General features: G+C 42.0%; 1 long non-coding RNA gene across 1 annotated transcript; it reads left to right on the top strand.

Moving 5' to 3' along the window:
* The first annotated feature begins 14,521 nt into the window (after window positions 1-14,521).
* LOC137096909 (uncharacterized) lies at window positions 14,522-18,703 on the top strand. The gene is made up of 2 exons (XR_010909792.1): window positions 14,522-14,773; window positions 17,302-18,703. It is a non-coding gene; the product is annotated as an uncharacterized lncRNA (long non-coding RNA).
* Window positions 18,704-21,932: the final 3,229 nt, after the last annotated feature.

The following is a 21,932-nucleotide window of genomic DNA, read 5'->3' as shown; positions in this document are numbered from 1 at the left end:
TGTGGAATGACCAGGGTGGGACAAAGGACTTTTGTCTGCTGGAGCTAAGTGTGATTGTTTCAACTGACCACCTTGATTATCATTTAATGGCATGGAAGTGCCTGGGGGAAATCTTTTGTTGGGTCAGGCACATAAAATCACTCCCAACAAAAGATTCCCCCTAGGCACTTCCAAGCCATTAAATGCTAATCAAGGTGGTCAGTTGAAACATTCACACCTAGCTCCAGCAGACAAAAGTCCTTTGTCCCACCCTGGTCAGTCAACAGATATATAAACCCTTTTTCCTACTTCCAACAGTCCTCACTACCTCTGAGGATGCTTGCCATAGATGTAGGCGAAACATCAGGAGAAAATGCCTCTAAAACATGGCCATATAGCCTGGAAAAACCTACAACAACCCAGCACCAAGAGACCTTACTCTCCATAGTGGAACCGCTTCTGGTTTTTGAATGCCTATGTAGAGAATTGGTAGTGGTAATATGGGGCAACAGTGCTTTCCCTTCTCACAGATTGATCCCAAAATTATCCATGGGTTGTATCAAAATCCATATTTTTGGCCTTGAAACCTGCCTTCGGTGTGCACGATGAGGTTAACTTATACTTCATTGCTATGGTTGGGAAGCCATATATATATCTCTATATGCAGTAATTTCTCAAGAAAAGACATTGCCCTGAACCTTCAAAATAACAAGACCACACAACAATATATTATAAGTATGAGCAACTTTTTATTAATGTTAGCTTTTTAACTTTTGTGACCTGCAAACCATTTCTAAAGGGTAAGAACTTGGTGTGGGATAAGCTGAGGCAGTGGCCATCTAAAACCTACCTCTCAGCTGACTTGGGCGATACACCAGGCTCTCCGGATGCAATAAACAGTTCTGTTTCCAGGGTGGCCATCCAGGGAAATGGCACAGAGAACTCTGCCGCAACTCATGAAGATGTATTGAGGCCAGAACTCTTCCTCTCCAAGGCCATTTCCATTTGCCCTCACTTTGGTTGTTTAAACAGCAGGTGAAGGTTTCCATTCCTGGTCTACACCACAAAGGAGTGCCTTAGGTGTGAACCAAGCTGCCAACCTATGTTTCCTGCATGATAGCCTATTTTAAAACCCATGCGTCCAATCAAACCATATAGAAACACTATATAGTAGGTGATCCCCCCCCCCATCCCAGAACACAGGGGGGGATTCCTACCCAACCCCAGAGGCAACCCAAAAAAATAGTGTTAAGCGGATGGGAGAGTGGGTCAGCATTGAAATCAGAATGAGTTCTTGGAGCAGGCACTGTGCTTAAGCAAGCCCTACATCTGAAAATAGTTCTTGCAAGAACTATTTTCAGAATGGCCTTACTCGCCAGAGATGGCAAATCACCATCTACCCCAGCAGCGAGGGTGGAAAGCTAATTCCATGCAAACCCCAGTGGGTTCTTTATTGTAAAAAGAACTATTTAACAGTAAGATGAACCTCTTTGTAACATGAGAGACTCTCTTATTTGGAGTTGTTTAAGTAGAGGTTGGGTGAGTATCTTTGAAGAAGGCTTTTGTTATATATTCTTGTAAGCCAGGTGGATGGCCCTTGCAACCTCCAACTATCTATGACTGCTTTTTGTTCTGAGATGCCAAGCAATCCATGTGGAAATGATCTGTAATGCAATACAATTCAGTGTATTGTATTACAATTTACCTGTTTTCATAACAATCGTAATATGAATTGGCTATCTATAGCTACAACAATGAGCCAAGTGGAACTTTTTATCCTCTCTCCCTTCTATTATTCTGACTATTGATGTCTTTTCTCGACCTTCTCTGCAATCCTCATGGATTGTACCAATGAGGTAAAGTCTTTTATGTTCGTGTGCTTGTTCACAATTTATGCACAGATATGCTAGGTTCCTAGAGCTAGACCATATTATCCCATTAGGAGTTTTGAAAAGAAAAAGTTGCTTTGCTTGAAAAGGGTGTGGCAAAATGGGCTTGGGCTGGTGGTGTCAACTTGAAATTTTGAGTTGGAGAAAGTGTTCTTTCAAAACCAAGAAAAGCTACAAATTCAATAAATATGCTGAAAAAGAGCTCCTGTGTGCAGAAATGAGCTTATTACTTTTTGTAGCAACTTTATACATCTATCATTGAAAAAACTCAAGGTGTGCAAAGAATATCCTAAAATTTCCTCCTTATCCCTAACCACCACAAAGGATGTGTTGTGTTAAATTAATCATCTTTACAAGGAAGCATGATTCATTCAATTAATTTTCACTTCATTGCCAGATGGTTTCAAACACTATGCATTTTTCAAAGAGGTCTCTCAGGGGTCCAGTTTCCAGCAGCAACCACCCACACAAGAAAGTCTGAAGGGTGGGGAGGCAAACATGGTTCCTTTCTCATCTGGCCTTTCTCCACATGCTGCCATCCACCGGAACTGAAACCTTAGCAAATAGGTGAGTATAGCAGCTTATAGTCTTCCTTGGTCCTCTCTTAGATTCCCCTAACCTCAACACAACTTGATATTAGTTGGGGCAGTGGGGAAGAAAACATAGTAGGGAAAACTAGTTGACATCAAGGTAGCTATAGCCTTCCAAGATCTTTTCTAGGTTACCTCTTCCTCATATAACCTGTGTGACATTAGTCAGCTGAGAAGAGAGGATGCTTTAGTCTTGCCACTGTTGACTATCTCATCGCGATGCAGAAGTCAACATCATATACTGGTTATTACAACATAAAGGAGCCCCCGGTGGCGCAGTGGGTTAAAGCCCTGTGCCGGCAGGACTGAAGACCAACAGGTCGCAGGTTTGAATCCGGGGAGAGGCGGATGAGCTCCCTCTATCAGCTCCAACTCCTCATGCGGGGACATGAGAGAAGCCTCCCACAAGGATGATAAAAACATCAAATCATCCAGGCGTCCCCTGGGCAACGTCCTTGCAGACGGCCAATTTTCTCACACCAAGAGCGACTTGCAGTCACTCCTGACATGACAAAAAAAAAAAAAAAACAACATAAAGATGCTCCCCACATTTTTTTCTTATTTCTATAAATCAAAAACTGTTATTGGTCTTTCTGAAATTTACCCAGTATGTAAAGCAATGATCTTCCCCATAGTAACCTATGCATGTGAGAGCTGGACTATAAGGAAGGCTGAGCGAAGGAAGATAGATGCTTTTGAATGTGATGCTGGAAGAAAAATCTGGGAGTGCCTTGGAACGCAAGAAGATCAAAACAGTCCATACGCCAGGAAACAAAGCCCAACTGCTCACTGGAGGGAAGGATATTAGAGGCAAAGATGAAGTACTTTGGCCACATCATGAGAAGACAGGAAAGCTTGGAGAAGACAATAATTATGAATAATCCATTACCTTCACTCCTAATTGCAGAAACATAAAGCCTCAAGAGATGTGTCCACTCTAATAGCACAATGAGCCATACATGGAATGTCTTTGAAAACTATTGAGAAGTTCACATTGATTCAAACAGCTTCTCTCCTTGTAGATCAGTGGTTCTCAACCTGGGGTCCCCAGATGTTTTTGGCCTACAATTCCCAGAAATCCTAACAGCTGGTAAACTGGCTGGGATTTCTGGGAGTTGTAGGCCAAAAACATCTGGGGACCCAAGGTTGGGAAGCACTGTTGTAGATCAATACTGAAACCTCCGATTACTTTTTCAATTTTTTCGAACTTTGTGTGCCCCAACATGGAGAGAAAGAGTATCAGGCATCTGGCTTTGCTCTGATTACTCTTTTAGTCCAATGGGAATCCCTGATTCCTAAAACAACGCGACTGTTACCCTAATATGAAATTCCATTCCTGAGGAAATGCTAATGACCTTTGGGAAGCTTCTGTTGCTCTACCTAACTCCCAGCTAGTGAAATTCAATTATTCATTTATTCTTTGGCATTTATTAACTAGTTCAAACTATCCTCCACACCTTTTGTGGATTCCCTGTCATAATAACTGGGGTAAAAGATTTAAATGGTATTAGACTTACATCCACTATTAGGTGCTTCCACTGTTCCTTTTACATGGAGGATTTTTAAGAAACCTAATTTTGTCTAGTAAAGGAACTAGAAAATTAATTAAATAGAAGACAGGTGTGCCTATATTATAATAAATGGACACTAGAGAAGACATGAATGATTGGAAATGTAATAGTGAGTCAAATCTGCTTGAAATGGAACTTTTAATATTGGTTTGATTCCTTTAACAGAACTCCAATTCATTTCAGGACACATGCTTTCAATAAGTAACTGAATACGTTGATCCCAATAAATTGACCATATGCTGAAAAGTTTTACTGTTTACATCATAATGCATCAAGAAGGACTTTGCCAATGCAGTATGTATGTGTCAGGGCATGTGTGTATACCTCCCTCACTCTGCACTTCATAAATGCTTGTGATGGTATCCTAAATCAATTGCTTAGTTAGAGAGATGTTACCAATAATGTCTACTAGACTGAGGGCCCTTCCACAAGGCAGAAAATCCCATAATATCTGCTTTGAATGGCATTGTGGGATTTCCTGCCTTGATATTCTGGGATATAGGGCTGTGTGGAAGGGCCCTCAATGGACCTTGTTTGCCCAATCTGTTGACTTTTCTTATGGTGGAGTAGAATAGCTTTTAAGTCGGTTTCTGAATACAGAACTGTTGTGCATCTGTGACTGAAATAATACATTCTAGCCTTTCTTTTTTTAAAAAAAAATCTTCTACAATAGCAATTCTCAAGAAGAGGTGGGTGAATATTCAGGACCCTTCCACACAGCTGAATAAAATCCCACAATATCTGCTTTGAAATGGAATATACAGCAGCGTGGCCTCAGATTACCCAGAAGGCAGGAGCAGAATTCAAAATGATCTTAACAGATTAGAGAGATGGGGCAAAATTAACAAAAATGAGATTCAACAGGGACATATGCAAGATGCTCCACTTAGGCAGAAAAATGAAATTCTTTGGAGGCTTCGAAACAGGCTGGATGTTTATCTGTTGAGAGTGCTTTGAATGCGATTTTCCTGCTTCTTGGCAGGGGTTGGACTGGATGGCTCATGAGGTCTCTTCCAACTCTACGATTCTATGCAAACAGATATTGTAATATGTTCTGCCTTGATATTCTGGGTTCTATAGCTGTGTGGAAGGGCCTTCAGAAACTCTCCATGGTTAATGTAGAGCTGATATGAATTCCCTCCCTCAGACCTACATTAATAATAATAATAATAAAAAATCTTTATTTATACCCCGCCACCATCTCCCCAATGGGGACTCGGAGCGGCTTACATGAGGCCAAGCCCAATAACTCAGATCATTTTGCCAAGTCAAGCTGCGATCCATAAAATTATGTCTCCCTCACTGGAAGGGATATACAGCAACATAAGAATCAGAAGTCATTTTTTCCATCTCTTCCCTCTTAATTTTCTATAGTCACTTCACTGCGAATTGGGTTTTGTTGTACATGAATATTCCTGGAAGGCAGTGTAGCAATGTTGGCAAAATTGTAAATATGATTGATGAATTAACAACAACAAATCTCTCTACTTTCAAGAACACCCCCAACTCTGAAATGTGTGAGAGTTTGGGTCCTTCCACACTGCCCCTATATCCCGGGAGCTGATCTCAGATTATCTGTTTATCCCAGATTATCTGGCAATGGGGACTCTGTATTCCAGATCCTGTGATAAAGGGCAGTGTGGAAGGGCCCTTTGTCATAGTTGGCATACAATTATTACTTAATTGGGTTAAAAAGTGTTCTTATAATTGGCTCATTTACTTACATAAATAATTGGGCAGACTTAGGGCCTTCCACACAGCAATATAACCCAAAATATCAAGGCAGAAAATCCCACAATATCTGTTTTGAACTGGGCTATCTGAGTCCACACTGCCATATATTCCAGTTCAAAGCAGATAATGTGGGATTTTATTCAGCTGTGTGGAAGGGACCATAGAGTCTCAGATATTCTGAAATAAAGTCCAGGGATTACACAGCTCAAGTCCAATCAATCATCTGTCCAAAGCATGAAAACAAGATTGAATTGAATCTTTTCTTTTGAATACATGCCTGGTTGAAACCATCTTGAGTCAAGTTGGATGAAGTACCAAGGGGTGGAGGTAGGGAAAAGAAAGCCTGACAGTGAGTGATGTGACTGAAAAACTGAAGCATTGTTTGAGACCTAAATATGCTTGTTTCCTTTCATCTCTAAAATTATTGCATTCTCTTAACCTTTTGGGTTGCTTCTCAGCAGAAAAGAACCACCTACACCAATATCACAGCAAATCCCAAACTGTTATATAAACTCATTCACACTTGTGTGTGCGCTGCAGTCATTTTATTTATAGAGATCATTGGTTTGCTGTTCTGTTCTCTTCACTTGCTATGGTCCCTCACTGAGTGATGTGCAAAATACGAACACTGGTTATGAGGGAGATACACACACACACGTTAGCATTTGGAGTTTGAGAAGCTGAAACCTCCTGCCTTTCACCTGTTATCATTTCAGTACTCTTTCTCTTTCCCTCTGTTTGGTGCTGACAATAGTTTTGCCAAATTATTTGGGCAGAGAGGAAGTCCAAATTACCTGGGCAGGTGATAAGCATATGAAAATGGGACCCAATTGAGACAGGACACATTTATTTATTCACTTAGTTACTTTATTTCTACCTTGTTCCATCTCATCCTGAGGGGAACTAAGAGCAGCTTCCAATTTTGGTAAACATTCAATGCCGCAAATATACAAAGATCAACAAAATATGTACAATCTAAGGATATAATTTTCCATGTACTGAGCTTTCCTTTTAAGCAGATTTTAGGGAGATTGTGCAGAACACTGAAGTTGTTTTCATTTCTTTTAAGTAGAACCCTTAGCAGAATTGTTTGTATAGCAGATATAGGCAAAGTGTAACTCTAGTGGGTTGTAGGTTTTTTTTGGGCTATATGGCCATGGTCTAGACACATTCTCTCCTAGTAGAGAATGCCTCTAGACCATGGCCATATAGCCCGAAAAAACCTACAACAACCCAGTGATTCCAGCCATGAAAGCCTTCGACAATACATTGTAGCTCTAGTATTACATATAATTACCAAAACATCTTTCCTTGTTGTACTCCATCTTTCCAGGCCCCATGAATTGCACAATCTCCACCTCCCAAAATGTGTGAATTACCTCCAAAAGGGAAAAAAATCACAGAAGACAATATGGAAGTGTTGTGCAGTGTGTGCGTTTTGTACCTGGAGTCCTCCTCACCTTCCCTTCTTCTCTTTACCCCATCAAAGCTCCTTGAGGAAAAACTCATGAAGTGCTGGGAATGTGACTAACCCCTCTTCCAAAGGTAGACATGGGTGGCTGGCAGCAAAAAAAAAAGTTTCAGATTTTGGAATATTACAGATTTCATCATAAGTGGGTTTCAAAATAAATATGGTAAATGAAACACGATGAAGCATAGAGTTAGACTCCTTTTGAATTCTAATTTCATGTTGCATTAACTGGATAATGGATGAGACCCTAAATAAGGCTTGTGGAGCATAACACTCTTAAATTTGCTTCTTATCCTGTGTTGAATGGCAGTGCTGTGTAACTAAACCACAACACCCAATGTGCAATGGAATGCATGGTTAAATGTACATGTGTAGTCATACACAAGTGTGAGCCCTTTCACAGTGGCACCAGTTAATGTCTGTAAACTTGTACTAAATGAGACCAAATTACTATGTACAAAATGCCCAACCTCTTCTTTAGGTGACACATCTGTGCAAGTGTAATCAGAAATTCAATGTGCAGATTTGATAAATGTGGATTTAATATGATGTGTGGGAATGAATGGAAGAATGGAAGGATGTATGAATGGAGTTGATAATTTTGGAAATATCAGTAAAATATTAAGGCCTGCAATGACTGACTACCTGTTTAATGGACTGGGATTAGAACCTGATTATAAGATCTGAAAAGCAAACTCTGATAAGAACTGGACAGTGATAACAGAAACGTTTACAGTGTTAAGAAGGAAGTCAACATAAGATCAACACCAATCAAGAAGATCAACAGCTGGCCAGGAAACTGAGATGGAGCCAGGATGGAAGAAGCCTATAATTAATTTACAACTTCGGGTCTACATCAGTAGAATATTCGTATAAAAGACTCAGTCTAATAATGCTTGGCAGACCAAGGAGTCTGTTCCACCTGCCATGCTCTGCTACATGGGAAAGAGAGAGATGGTGTATTTGGAGAGTGTCAGATATGCTATGCAAAAGCACAATTCTGGATATTTTGCGGCTTTTTTCTCAAGAGAAGAGGAAGAAGTGCCCTTTTGGAGTCTTGGATTTTGTGCAGGGAGTCAGGTTCTGCTGTATGAAAAGAGATCTGTTCCTTGGCATTGTTCTTAGGGAAGACGTTTTGGCATGTCGGCATTTTGACTTTTTGACATTATGGAACTATGTGTTGGCAGGCTGCAGGGAAGCAGGGTCTGGCCTCAAAGGTGCTTCTCCAAGGAGGGAGAAAATGATATGGCAATATTTGAATGCCTGAGGATGAATGCGTGTACATGTGGTGTGAATGTTGAGTGAAAATATAATTCCCCTTTGTTCGTTAGCCATGTAATTGTGAATCCAATGTAGTTGCATAGAATCTGTATGTCTGTATGTCTAATGTCATTCTTTGTCTAAATATTTTCTGTAACCTGATATACCTTCTCACACTGGAAATTGCAATAAAAAGAACCTATGCTTTAAAGTCATTGAAAAGTCATTCATGACACAAGACACCACTACTGAGTGATCACGCTTGTACACTAAACCCCAGAATTACAGTGATGCTCAGACTCCCAAAATTGAAACACTATCACTTTTTTCCTCCACCATGATCAAATTAAGACTCTGCTGTTTCTTCTGACCTATTTTACACTACCTGGTAGAAGCATGTTTTTTTCCCATGAAGAAGAGCAAATTACCTTTAAAAAACCCAAAATACAAAAATACACACACATAGCCTATGCCAAGTGACAATCTCCAGTCCCTCTCCCTAAATGCTCTTTCCCCCATCTGTCCCTGAAACTTTGTTGCTGCATTGGTTAAGATAGAAGAACACAACAGAGCTGCTGATGACTTAAGATGATGTGTGCTTCTGTGTATGTGTTAAGCTTTATGTTCATAAAACAAAGTGTGAAAGAGGGTGGGTGGGAATGTGATGGTTGCATAACTTGTCTCATCTCCTAAAACAGAATGAGAAGTTGTTGATACTTTTCCCATGTTGATATCTCACAAAGTCATCTCAGAAATAGAAAGAACCATGGTCATTTTAATCTCCATGAAATTAGAAAAGCATGAGTGTGAGTTGGGATGGGTATGCTAGAACTGTTTTCTGTCAGGACCTTCTTGACATTGTAGAAGTGCAATAGATATCCTAGTAGCAAGATCTGAGAATTAAGACAGAATAAGGCTGAAATTGAAAGAGCAGGTTGGCCAAGAACTCACAAATCACACTGTTGGGAGTTGCCTTGAGAGGATACTACAGTTTTGTTACTGATAGGCAGGCCTCCTTTCCCATGCGATGGAAAGATGCAAGTCATAATAAGGCAAGGAGAAAGAAGAGCTACAGAAGAGCAAGCAATTATCTTGACTTCTCTGGACTGTAGTGACTCGCCGTATGGAGTTGACCCAACTAAGCAAAGAGTATCAGGGAGATTGCCAAAAAATCTATAGATTCTGGTCTCACTGAGTCTGGGGAGTTGAAAGCCAAGACAGTGTAGAGTCCTGCTCTCCAGCAGGAGTTGGCAGATGTGGATGGTGCTGAAACCTTTGCAGAGTGATAAAATAAAAACACCAATTCCAGAGGCTTGTTAAGTAAGAGCCGCTGACCTAACTAAATGCCTACAGACAGCTGGCTATAAATCTCTAAACCACTCCTTTGCAGCATTGTCGATTTCAGTTAGCCATTTCTGTGATTGGAAATACTTCTCAACATTCCTGTTTTCTTGGCCTTGGACTGGCATGGTTTATGACTCTGATTTACTTCTTGCTGACTTTGCTTATCAGGACCACTGCCTTGCAAATGACTTCTGGACTTTTCTGACAATTGTTCTCTTGCTGTCCTCTCAGCCTACTGGAAACCTGAGACTTATTTCAACTAAATCAAATGCTTGACCATTCATGCCTTTAAAATATGCATATGTGTGTGTTTGTGTGTGTGTGTGTGTATGCATATCCTCTCACACACAAACTCAAAATAAAATACCTAACAGAAGAACAGATTATCTTTCTATATATTAACTAAAAACTGTTTACAACTAGCCTTACCATTAATTATGATGTCTACACATGAGTTATCCAAGACGGTGAAACTATTATGGGTTCATCATCTTAAATACCTCCTTGGAATTTTGGATGAAAACCAAGGAGAGGAATTGCCATGTGGAAGTCAAGATATACATCGACTTTTTAAAAACTGAAAAGCAAGCACTCAAAATGCAAAGAAAAACTAGAATAACAGTCTTAGTAGTGTTCCATAGCCCTACTGCAAAGGAGGCAATGTAACAACCTAATTATATTCTGGCCCTTTAAATACATAATGAAAAGGGAGAAAACAAAGCTGATGTGATCATTAACTATTCAGTGCAAATATCTACAGCACAACGTGATACCACAATGACATAATCACCCTGGTTAGCTTGGTTGGCAGTATTCTTGCTTGGAAGAGAGGAGAAGAACAAACTGTCCCAAAGGAAGCCACCCACAAAGGATAGACATCACAAAAAACAAAAAACAAAACTCAGAGACATCTGGGCAGGAAAGAAAATCAAACCAGAAATCTGCAAGATGTGCAAGGAGTCCAATCTGAAGGGAACTATAGCAAAAAAGCAATTCATTTCAACACATCTTTATGGCTTGATCTTTTCACCATTAACACATCTAAGAATGAGAGCTAGTCTAGTGAATCATTTCAGGCATTCAGAGAGATTTGACTCAATCAACCCATGTATTTTAATGCAGCCAAAATAACTGCACTGCTCCAATTATTTTATAGCACTGTTAACTGGCATAGGTCCATCCTATGTGTTTCTAGGATTTATAGTTTGGCAAGGGACTTAGAATTCTCTTTTAGACAATTTATAACTTATTCCCTTTAATTATAACATTAGAGCTGGCATTGTTATATAGAACCGATTCTTCTCCTTCTCCCAGACAGGACAACAAATCTGGAATACTTTCAAAATTGCACAGGAATTGAAGGCAAATGGACAACAAACAATAACATTGGTCAAAACATTAACCAAGCCACAGCAATATCATATCGTAAGCCTTATCTGAGGTCTATGTGATCAGAACAGAATGTATCTAGGACTTATGTGTTGTTTAAGAGCATGTTCTCATGATCTGGCATTATATGCAATCCTCATTTCAGATTGCTGACCTTAATATTGCAGTCACAGTATTTCTACCATAGCATAAATGATAGATCCCAGCAAACAGTATAAAACATGTGGAGAGGTCAGCTACATATTGTCAACATGGACTTGGTCAGGCTCACTAACCAAGATCAACATATCTTCACATATGAACCTAACCAAGCTTTAAGATCTATGGGGAAGTCACTCTCTCTATCCTTCACAAGCATAGTTCTGAACAAATCTTGCTAAGAAAACCCCAAGATAGGGTTGCTATTAGGTCGGAAACAACTCCAACAATGACAAGTCTTAAAGTAAGATTTGAATTGGGTTTAATTCTGTAGTGATTTAGTCATCTTTTAGTCTCAACACTTTCTAAGGATATGCTATTATTGCATTCTCTTTCTTTTTGTAAATCACCTTTAGTCCCAGGTCCCTTCCACAAAGCTGAATAAATCCCCACATTATCTGTTTTGAACTGGAATATATGATAGTGTGGACTCAAATAACCCTGTTCAAAGCAAATATTGTGGGATTTTCTGCCTTGATATTCTGTGACTGTGTGGAAGGGCCCCCAGCCTGAGATTAAGGTGAGATAAAAATAAAGTGATGGATGGACAAATAGAAGGTGGTCTCCTATTTATATACTGACAAGGCTGAACTCTTTAACTCCTGACATCAGACAAGATTTGGCATGCTCAGGGCAGCAGCATATATCTTATTTGCTGGTTTTTCTTATGAATATAAAGAATGGATACTTTTAGCCAACTCATTTATTTTCTTTTCAATTATTTGCAGAATTTTGCTATTGCTTTTTTTAAAGAAAAATATTTCTTTCATAACCTCCATGGCTACTATAGCAATTGAGAAGTTTGGAGAGGTGCAATCCAAAGTAGCAACCTTTACAAGTGTTTCTTGCTGTTGTTCATTGATATCAGTTCAGCTTTGACGACAGCTACACTATAAATGAGAGGCCTCCCAGTTGCCCTGATATTAAGAGCTCTACTGATGTCTTACAAACTTTGTTGTAGTATTCTTGGCTGAATTGACCCACTTGTAGCCCTATGGCCTTCTACCATATCAAGTTGAATGATGAGTCATGTGATCTCATTGTATGCCTAAAGTATCATAGAATCACTGAGTTGGAAGAGACCTCTTGCACCATCCAGTCCAACCCCCAGCCAAGAATCAGGAAAATCACATTCAAACAACCCCCAACAGTTGGCTATCCAGCCTCTATTTAAAAGCCTCCAAAGAAGGAGCCTCCACCACACTCCAGGGCAGAGAGTTCCACTGCTGAACAGCTCTCACGGTTAAGCAGTTCTTCCTCATGTTCAGGTGGAATCTCCTTTCCTGTGTTTTGAAGCCATTGTTCCGTGTACTGGTCTCCAGGGCAGCAGAAAACAAGCTTGCTCCCTCTTCCCTATGACTTCCCTTCACATATTTATACATGGCCTTCATCATGTCTCTTTAGCCTTCTCTTCTGTAGGCTAAACATGCCCAGCTCTTTAATCCACTCCTCATAGTTTGATAGGTTCAGTTTGGCCATTTTGGCTTCTAAAAGAGTTCAGGCTTGATTTGCTCTTTGATCAATTTATTTGTCATTTCAGTCATTCAGAGTATCATTAGGATTTATTTCCAGCACCACATTCACGTTGAGTCAGTCCTCTTCCTATCAGATTTCTTCATTATCCAGCTATCGTCCCCTTCCATGAATGCCTTACAACAATTCAGAAACTACACATTTAGAAATCCAGTATGTTTTCCCAGTCTCAGATGGTGCATGGCTCAGTTGGCAGGACATTCACCTTACCGCAGAGGTGACAGCTCAGAAGAAACATATTTGATAGCAATCATATTTCTTTGGGAAAAATAACTTACTTTCTGGCACCTTTAGCACTATGCAGTATGTTTTCATGTCAACTATATTTCTTTCTTTTCACAGCTTAATGAAATCATTTGGGACAGAGCTTAGCCATGTGGATCCATTCATAGTTTGGCCAAACTTCCATGTCGGTTGGCAGCAATATTGAGCCGGCAAAGGTAGAAGGTGAGCTCTCCTGTTATTTCTGAGGATTAGTAGCATAGAACAAGATGGGTGTGATATTGTCTCTCCTTGAACCTTGTTGCCAACTGCAAATGTTGCAGAAATAACAACCTATGCGTGACTGAAGTAATCCTAGCCATCATGATGCTAGGCTCAAGCACCAGAGCAAAAATATACATGCAAAGGCTCTACTACTGTAGCATGAGGTCAGAAAACTATAGATACACAGGCCGAAGGGTAGCTTCCAGTATCTGTGTAACATATTTTTCCCAGTGGCTACACAAAAATTCAGTCAAATTATGGTTAAAAATATTAGTTACTATTCTGTTGGAGCTGTTTACACACATTCAGACAGAAAAATGGTGGACATTTTGGTCTGATATGGAATAGCAACATCAGGTTCATGCACTGGCTACAGGTTCATTTCCAGGCAATATTGAAAGGATAGATCTACTTTAAAATTAATGTAGTTGGCTGAAGCAACTACTCAACAGCCCTTTACTACAACTGCCTTTTTTCTGGGTCATTTGCTGATTGTAACATGGAACACCCACTTTAGACACAATGGTCACATCTACATTGCCATATAATGCAGTTTCAAACTGCATTATATGGTACTGTAGATGGGGCCATAGACATCACCAGCTATGATGTCATTTCTAAACATACCCAGCTCCCTAAACCATTTCTGACAGGACAGGGCTTCCAAACCTTTGGTCATTTTGGTTGCCCTTCTCCAGATTGAGTTTCAAGAAAGCAGAATAGAATGCTATTGCTATGTCCCTCAAACTAAATGCTATACTTCTATCAACGCAGCCTAGAACTCCACGGGCAAATCACAATGTTGATTTATGTTGGGCATGTTGTCTGCTAAAACGCCTAGATCCCTTTCATATGTACTGTTATCAAGCCAAACATCACCCATCTTAAACATGTGCATTTCGTATTTTCTGCTTGAGTGTAGTACCTTATATTTCTCCATATAGAAATTAATTCAGATTTATGAATAATTTACGAATCATGTATGAATCATTTTGGCATTTGGTACCACAATATTGCAATTCACTAACAAAGAAAGCAGCATCGCACAACTACTGCACTACTCTATTAGCACAACAGTTTTCCTCTCCCCAAGAAATGGGGAGAGAAAAAACATTTGTCTGCCTCACACGAGGCAGGGAGGAGTTCTGGAGGAACCCTCCAGAACATCCGGGGGCGTGGCCTGATAGCACAGGCCAGGCCCTCCCAGGCTCATTCCACGCCTGGAAGTTGGGGAGAGAGGTTGCAGAGAAGAGCGAAGGCAAGAAGCCTGAAGAGGTTCAGCAAAGAAGAGAAGAAAAGAGGTTAAGGGGATAAGAAGAGCATCTACAGGTCTGTACAGGGGTCCTGGGGGAGGGAGGCTTCACCCACCCACCCCCCTCCCGGACGAAGGCTGGGCCCTTCAGGGCCCTTCACAGAGGCCTTGGTTATGGCAAACAAGGGCACATGTGGCCAGGGGCCTGGAGCTGGGCGGCTTGGCAGGCGGCTAGCCGGCCATCGACATTCCCTGGCGCATGGTCACCGTGGCCTAGGATTGGGCCCGGCCTCGAGCTACCTGAGGGTTCTGGCAATAGGGTTCGTGTTGAATTGGCATCCGTCACTGCCGGGGCCCGCAGCGTCAATTTTGGTCGCCGTCCGGGCCGTTGATGGAGGCCATTGTGGGAGATGGGGCGGCTGCCATTTTAGGTTAGGCCCAATTTCGTTTGCCACATGGGGCAAAATGAAAGTGAAAGGTATTTCAATTACTTTATTTTGGGCCGGATGCGTGTTATATGTAGTAGGTATGATGTTAAATATACAACGTTACACAGGTAATAGGGGAGTTATACCCTTGGCTACAGAGGTTGCTGACCTAAGGTCGATAGTTCTTATTCGGGAGCGGAGCGAGCTCCCGATGTTAGCCACAGCTCTCAAAAAAAAATGGATCAGGGAGAGAGCTCCTGCTGTTAGATCCAGCTTCTGATACCAACATATATATATTATATATTATATATATATATATAATTTTAAATAGGATCAGAGAGGGAGCTCCTGCTGTTTGATCCAGCTTCTGATAGCAAAAAACAAAAAAACAAAAACAAAAACAAAAAACAAAAAAAATGGAGCAGGGAGAGAGCTCCTGCTGCTAGATCCAGCTTCTGATACACCCCAAATAATATTATTATTTTAAATAGGATCAGAGGGGGAGCTCCTGCTGTTTGATCCAGCTTCTGATACCAAAAAACAAAACAAAACAAAAAAACAAAAAAAATGGAGCAGGGAGAGAGCTCCTGCTGCTAGATCCAGCTTCTGATACACCCCAAATAATATTATTATTTTAAATAGGATCAGAGGGGGAGCTCCTGCTGTTTGATCCAGCTTCTGATACCAAAAAAAGGTATATATGTGTGTGTGTGTGTGTGTATATATATATATATATATATATATATATATATATATATATATATATATGTATATGTTTGTAGGTATGTATCCATGTATATGGATATCTATGTGTATGTGTATATATATGTATATAAAATAAAAACCAACACTTAAAGCAGCAATAAATGCAAATGTGAGTAGATCAATAGGCCCCAACGGTAGGCTCTGGCTACTTGGGTGCGGAAGAGCTCCTGATGTCAGCTCCAACTTGTGATAGCCTCACAGCGAGACTCAAGGCATAGGTATATAAAATAAAAATCAACACTTAAGTAGTAATAAATGCAAATGTGGTTAGATCAATAGACTCAACGGTAGGCTCGGTCTACTTGAGTGCGGGAGAGCTCCCGATGTCAGCCCCAACTTGTGATAGCCTCACAGTGAGACTCAATGCATAGGTATATAGAATGGAAACCAACACTTAAACATCAATAAATGCAAATGTGAGTAGATCAATAGGCCCCGACGGTAGGCTCTGGCTGCTTGGGTGCGGGAGAGCTCCTGATGTCAGCCCCAACTTGTGATAGCCTCACAGTGGGACTCAAGACATATGTATATAAAATAAAAATCAACACTTAAGTAGTAATAAATGCAAATGTGATTAGATCAATAGGCCCAACGGTAGGCTCGGTCTATTTGAGTGCGGGAGAGCTCCTGATGTCAGCCCCAACTTGTGATAGCCTCACAGTGAGACTCAATGCATAGGTATATAGAATGAAAACCAACACTTAAACATCAATAAATGCAAATGTGAGTAGATCAATAGGCCCCAACGGTAGGCTCTGGCTGCTTGGGTGCGGGAGAGCTCCTGATGTCAGCCCCAACTTGCGATAGCATCACAGTGAGACTCAATGCATATGTATATAAAATAAAAATCAACACTTAAGCAGCAATAAATGCAATTGTGAGTAGATCCATAGGCCCCAACGGTAGACTCTGTTTACTTGGGTGCGGGCGAGCTCTGAGGTCAGCCTCAACTTGTGATAGCCTCACAGTGAGACTCAATGCAAATAAGAATTGATCAGTAGGCCCAACTGTAGGCTCTGACTACTTGGGTACAGGGTGAGCTTCTGGGGTCAGCCCCAACTTGTGATAACCTCACAGCGAGACTCAGTGCAAATGTGAGTTGATCAATATGCCCCGGCCTAGCCTGGGCTTCCCTTACGAAGGCACTAGAGAGCTCCGCCTTTAGGCAAAGCGGACGCTGGTAAATAGCATATTAGTTGCTTGAACAGTGGTTTATTCCATGGGGAACTTAAGGTGAGCCTTAGGTCACTTAAGTTATAACTATACAACAGTCGGTGAGGCATAGATTTAAGCCTTTCTGCATTGCCCTATATATATATATATATATATACACATAGTGATAAAGTCATTGTCAACTTGTTTTACTGGCGCTTTATACTTATTGACACAGTCACTGGTAATTTTTCTTTCAGGATGACGCCGAGGAAGAATGTGGGCGGCCCTAAAGGAAAGGGACCTGCCAAGAAGACTCCGGCGAAGCGTCCCCTCCCTCCTAGGGAATCATCATCGGAGGAGGAGGACGTTTCAGCCGAAGAATTGAATGCTCTTATGGCTAGGATGGACAAATTTGAGAGGGAGAGGGGGCTTTCAACGAGGGAGGCTGGGCCGCGCCCTGCGCGGCAGGCTAGCAGGAAGATAATTTTTAAAAATCTGCTCTCCCGCATGTCTGTTCTAGAGGCCGCCCGAGCAGCTGCGACACAAGAAGTTGATCACAACAGCCAACCGGAGCCCAATCAGAGGGAACAAGATCCTCCGGCCCCGACACCGCAAACGGTATAATATAATATATGGGGCATATGTCAACTACACTGGTCAGGCGTGGCTTGTTTACGATAGCCGCTTTCGTTCTGAGGCTGCCACGATGCCTAACAAGCGATGGGACCTCATCGACAGTCAATTGTGGATGGAGGTAATGAATACAACCAGAGCAGTTTCTGGTGAGAAGGCCGATAGCGGCCATACTATACAGAACACTAAAGAGAGTCAGCCCTTTCGGCAGGGAGGCCCAGCACAACAGCCGCAAAGGCAAAAGGCTATGTGCTGGGAATACGCGGCCCAGGGAGCTTGCGCCCGCGAGGTTTGTAAATATCAGCACGCCTGTGCAATATGCCAGGGTAACCACGCAACCAATAGTTGTTACAAGGGAAAACCCACAAGAAGTGGGCCAAGAGGTGCCCAGTTCAATAGAAGGAACCCTGGACAAGTTACTGTTCCAAAAGGGCCCCAGCCCAATCAAGGCGGGTCCGCTTAGTTGCTGGCTGGAAAGTTAGCCTTACAGAGCTGCAGCAAATTACTGGCTGGCGGCTTTAGCACACATCAGTTTATGAGCAGGTGTTATATCATGCAGCGGCGTTGACTGCATTGCATTGGGACGGTTTGTGTTCCCTTTGTTGTTTGTTACCAGGAGTGGGTGTTTCTCCTGATGTGTTGGTTATCCACCGTTGGTCATGGCCCAGGGTGCACGTCGTTTGGTCTGCTATCATACCTCGTCGCAAGTACAGAGGCGACGTGGGAAGGCTTCAGAAAGCCAGAAAACGAGTGACTCGGGCCATGTGATTGTTCTGAGCCACGGGCGGACATTCTAAGGATTTGTTGGTCATGGCCCAGGGTGCACGTCGTTTGGTCTGCTATCATACCTCGTCGCAAGTACAGAGGCGACGTGGGAAGGCTTCAGAAAGCCACAAAACGAGTGACTCGGGCCATGTGATTGTTCTGATCCACGGGCGGACATTCGAAGGATTTGTTGGTCATGGCCCAGGGTGCACGTCGTTTGTCCGCTATCATACCTCGTCGCAAGTGCAGAGGCGACATGGGAAGGCTTGAGAAAGCCAGGATACGAGTGACTCGGGCCATGTGATTGTTCGGATCCATCAGAGGGGTCGTTACATTGAGCACCCAAACATCACTCATGACGACGAGAGGTTGTATCGGGGTTTTGGAGTACGTCTTTCGGAATTGGGCAACCAACGATTTCGGTTAGATTTACAGGAAGGTATTTTAGGGGTGTTAGAGGAATTGGTGGGGGATGGGGGCGAAATGGACATTTGCCCCCAATCCGTGGCGTAAATAGATAGGGAAATTCCTTTAGTCGGTGTGCACCTAGGGCACCCCTTAAGGGGTGAAAGGCCCTTAAGTTAAACATTCACCTACAGTTTAAAGGGGTGAGGTGTTGTTAATGGCCTTTAATGGGAAGGAGTCTCGATACAAGAGCTCTGGAAGAGACTCCTCATTCCTTTCCCTTGATGGTGATACGGTTTGATTACCGAAACCCAGGTGCTTCGCCCGGAAATTGTTATTATCGGGTAGTGATACTACCTGGGTTAGGTGACACCAGTTCCTTACACCCTTGAGTTAAGTTAAGAACTTAAATAGGTAACGTTAAATAAAAGTTGCCCAATTTGAATCCAACGCATTGGTGTTGTGTCTTTTATTCTCGTGTGTTTCTTCGTGGGTTGGCAGACAACAGTTTTCCTCTCCCCAAGAAATGGGGAGAGAAAAAACATTTGTCTGCCTCACACGAGGCAGGGAGGAGTTCTGGAGGAACCCTCCAGAACATCCGGGGGCGTGGCCTGATAGCACAGGCCAGGCCCTCCCAGGCTCATTCCGCGCCTGGAAGTTGGCCCACCACTCCCGCCCATTAACAGTATATCGTGCGGTTGCCTGCGGAACCGGGTAGGAATTTTTTCCTCTTCTTGTTTTTATAGGGGGGGGGGGGTTTGCCTACCCTATACTGTTTAGGGGCTAGATAGAGGAAGTGGGCTACGCTTTAAATAGGCCAGGCGTAAATAGATAGGGAAATTCCTTTAGTCGGTGTGCACCTAGGGCACCCCTTAAGGGGTGAAAGGCCCTTAAGTTAAACACTCACCTACAGTTTAAAGGGGTGAGGTGTTGTTAATGGCCTTTAATGGGAAGGAGTCTCGATACAAGAGCTCTGGAAGAGACTCCTCATTCCTTTCCCTTGATGGTGATACGGTTTGATTACCGAAACCCAGGTGCTTCGCCCGGAAATTGTTATTATCAGGTAGTGATACTACCTGGGTTAGGTGACACCAGTTCCTTACACCCTTGAGTTAAGTTAAGAACTTAAATAGGTAACGTTAAATAAAAGTTGCCCAATTTGAATCCAACGCATTGGTGTTGTGTCTTTTATTCTCGTGTGTTTCTTCGTGGGTTGGCAGACAAAAGAATCTTGGTTCATGGAATGCATACGTCACAAAGAACTTTGATGCTTAATTTATTAATATATATATGTTTTGTTTTAGTGGTTGAGTTGACTGATTAAATCTTGTAGGTTCTGCTACCAAGCTACCCGATAACCACATTAAGCAGGAAATATTAACTTTAGCATGCAGAAAAGACATATTGTGCCTGTGTTTGTCAGTGCAAACTAAAGAGCGATAGCTATTACGTATAATCAAAATGCGTTGAGGAGAAAAGAGTGGTAATCTCACAATGACCTTCAAAGTTGGAACAAACATTTGGAAGAAAGAGTGCTAATCTGTTCTCCACCATGCTTTGCTCACTGACTGCTGACAAGCTAAAGCTAATAGTGCGGTTTGTGTGTTTTAAAGCTTCTGACAAGCTCTTTCTGGAATGCTTCCAGGATTCTTCTGCTGGCACCCTGAGTACTCTAAGCAAGACTATCTTAAATGGAATTCGTATTGAGTCATTCATTATTGCTTTCATCAAGGCCAATTGACAGTGATGTTTGACCATTCACCAGTGGGAGAGATTGTGCCTTTAAGCATTTTGATGGGCTACCATTATTTTAAAACAGTATTCCTTCCTTGCTTATAGCTGTGTGGCTCCAGGATTAGTCAGCTTGTCCTATCCTAACTGGACTATGTCTTTTAAATCTTTTTGCTGTTATTTTTTGCCATTTTATGCCACTTTGACCCATGTCAACTCTGGAAGTGAAAGAACTTCAAGGCTTTGGATATCAACATCCCTGCTCAGGCTTTGCAGACACAAATCTATGGCTTCTTTGATCAAGTCAAGCTAACTGTAATTATGGTTGCATCTACATCAGTGTCAGGAACTTGGGGCAAGAAAAGGATGGTGGGGAGGAGGATTTCCTCCCAGCAGAGGAATCTGAGCTCCAGGTGAATGAGCAGCCTGATAGTAGACATTGCTACTGCTGAGTAGGGGCAAGATCCTCCAGGAATGGAAGTACCTGAGTATGAGACTCTTCAGGAGAAAGAGCAGGAGTTAACTCTCCCCACACAGCTTCAGCTTAGGATTGATGCTGTCCAGCTGCAAAGGTCCAATTGGCTGGCTCAAAAGAGAATCTCATAGCTGTAAGGACTTTCCAGGAACAGCATAAAGGGTTGATGTTTGTAATGGTTTGTTGCTGGAAGCAATCGCTGTGTTGGTGCTACAGCTAATAATCTTTGGTGACAATTGTACACTGAACATTGGACCATGTTCTTTAGATTTCTAACTTGGACTTTTCGGTGAGACTCTGCATTTGACCTTCTGGAACAAACATTGGAATTTGCTTTGCTTGCTCCTTTTGCCTTGGACAGACTTCAGCTTGACTGCCTTTGACCATGCTTTGGAAGAAAGGCTGCAGACCCTGACAATTAGGTGAAATAATCCAGGTGTAGTCTAAAGTAGTCTGCTCTGGAGCTGCTCTGGATATACAATGGGAGCACCACACTTTGAGGTTCTGGTGGGGAAGAACCTCAATGCCATTTTGTACTGTTGCTCTGTCCTCCGGGGCAGTCATTGTTACTATTTCACCAGCTAAAAGCAACTCCTTGTCAGACCCTTGCTAGCAGGCCTGTAGCGAGGGGGTGGTTTTAGGGGTTCAAACCCCTCCCGAAATGTTTCAGATTTTTTTAAAAAAAACCTGGTTTACTCATGAATTTTAACTGGTTAACCGAATCCCCATGCTAAGTCTATGAGATGCAAAAAATTAAGAGTCCCTCCAGAACTTTAAGCACTATCTCAAGCAAATATTGACAATTTATTCACACTGTCATTACTTGCAGCAATAGCCAATGTAGTGAAGCAACCAAGTTGGGGGGGGGGGTGTGAATGC

The sequence above is a fragment of the Anolis sagrei genome, chromosome 4 (assembly GCF_037176765.1).
Source record: "Anolis sagrei isolate rAnoSag1 chromosome 4, rAnoSag1.mat, whole genome shotgun sequence".
Classification (NCBI taxonomy): domain Eukaryota; kingdom Metazoa; phylum Chordata; class Lepidosauria; order Squamata; family Dactyloidae; genus Anolis; species Anolis sagrei.
This window is presented reverse-complemented; position numbering and strand designations above follow the sequence as displayed.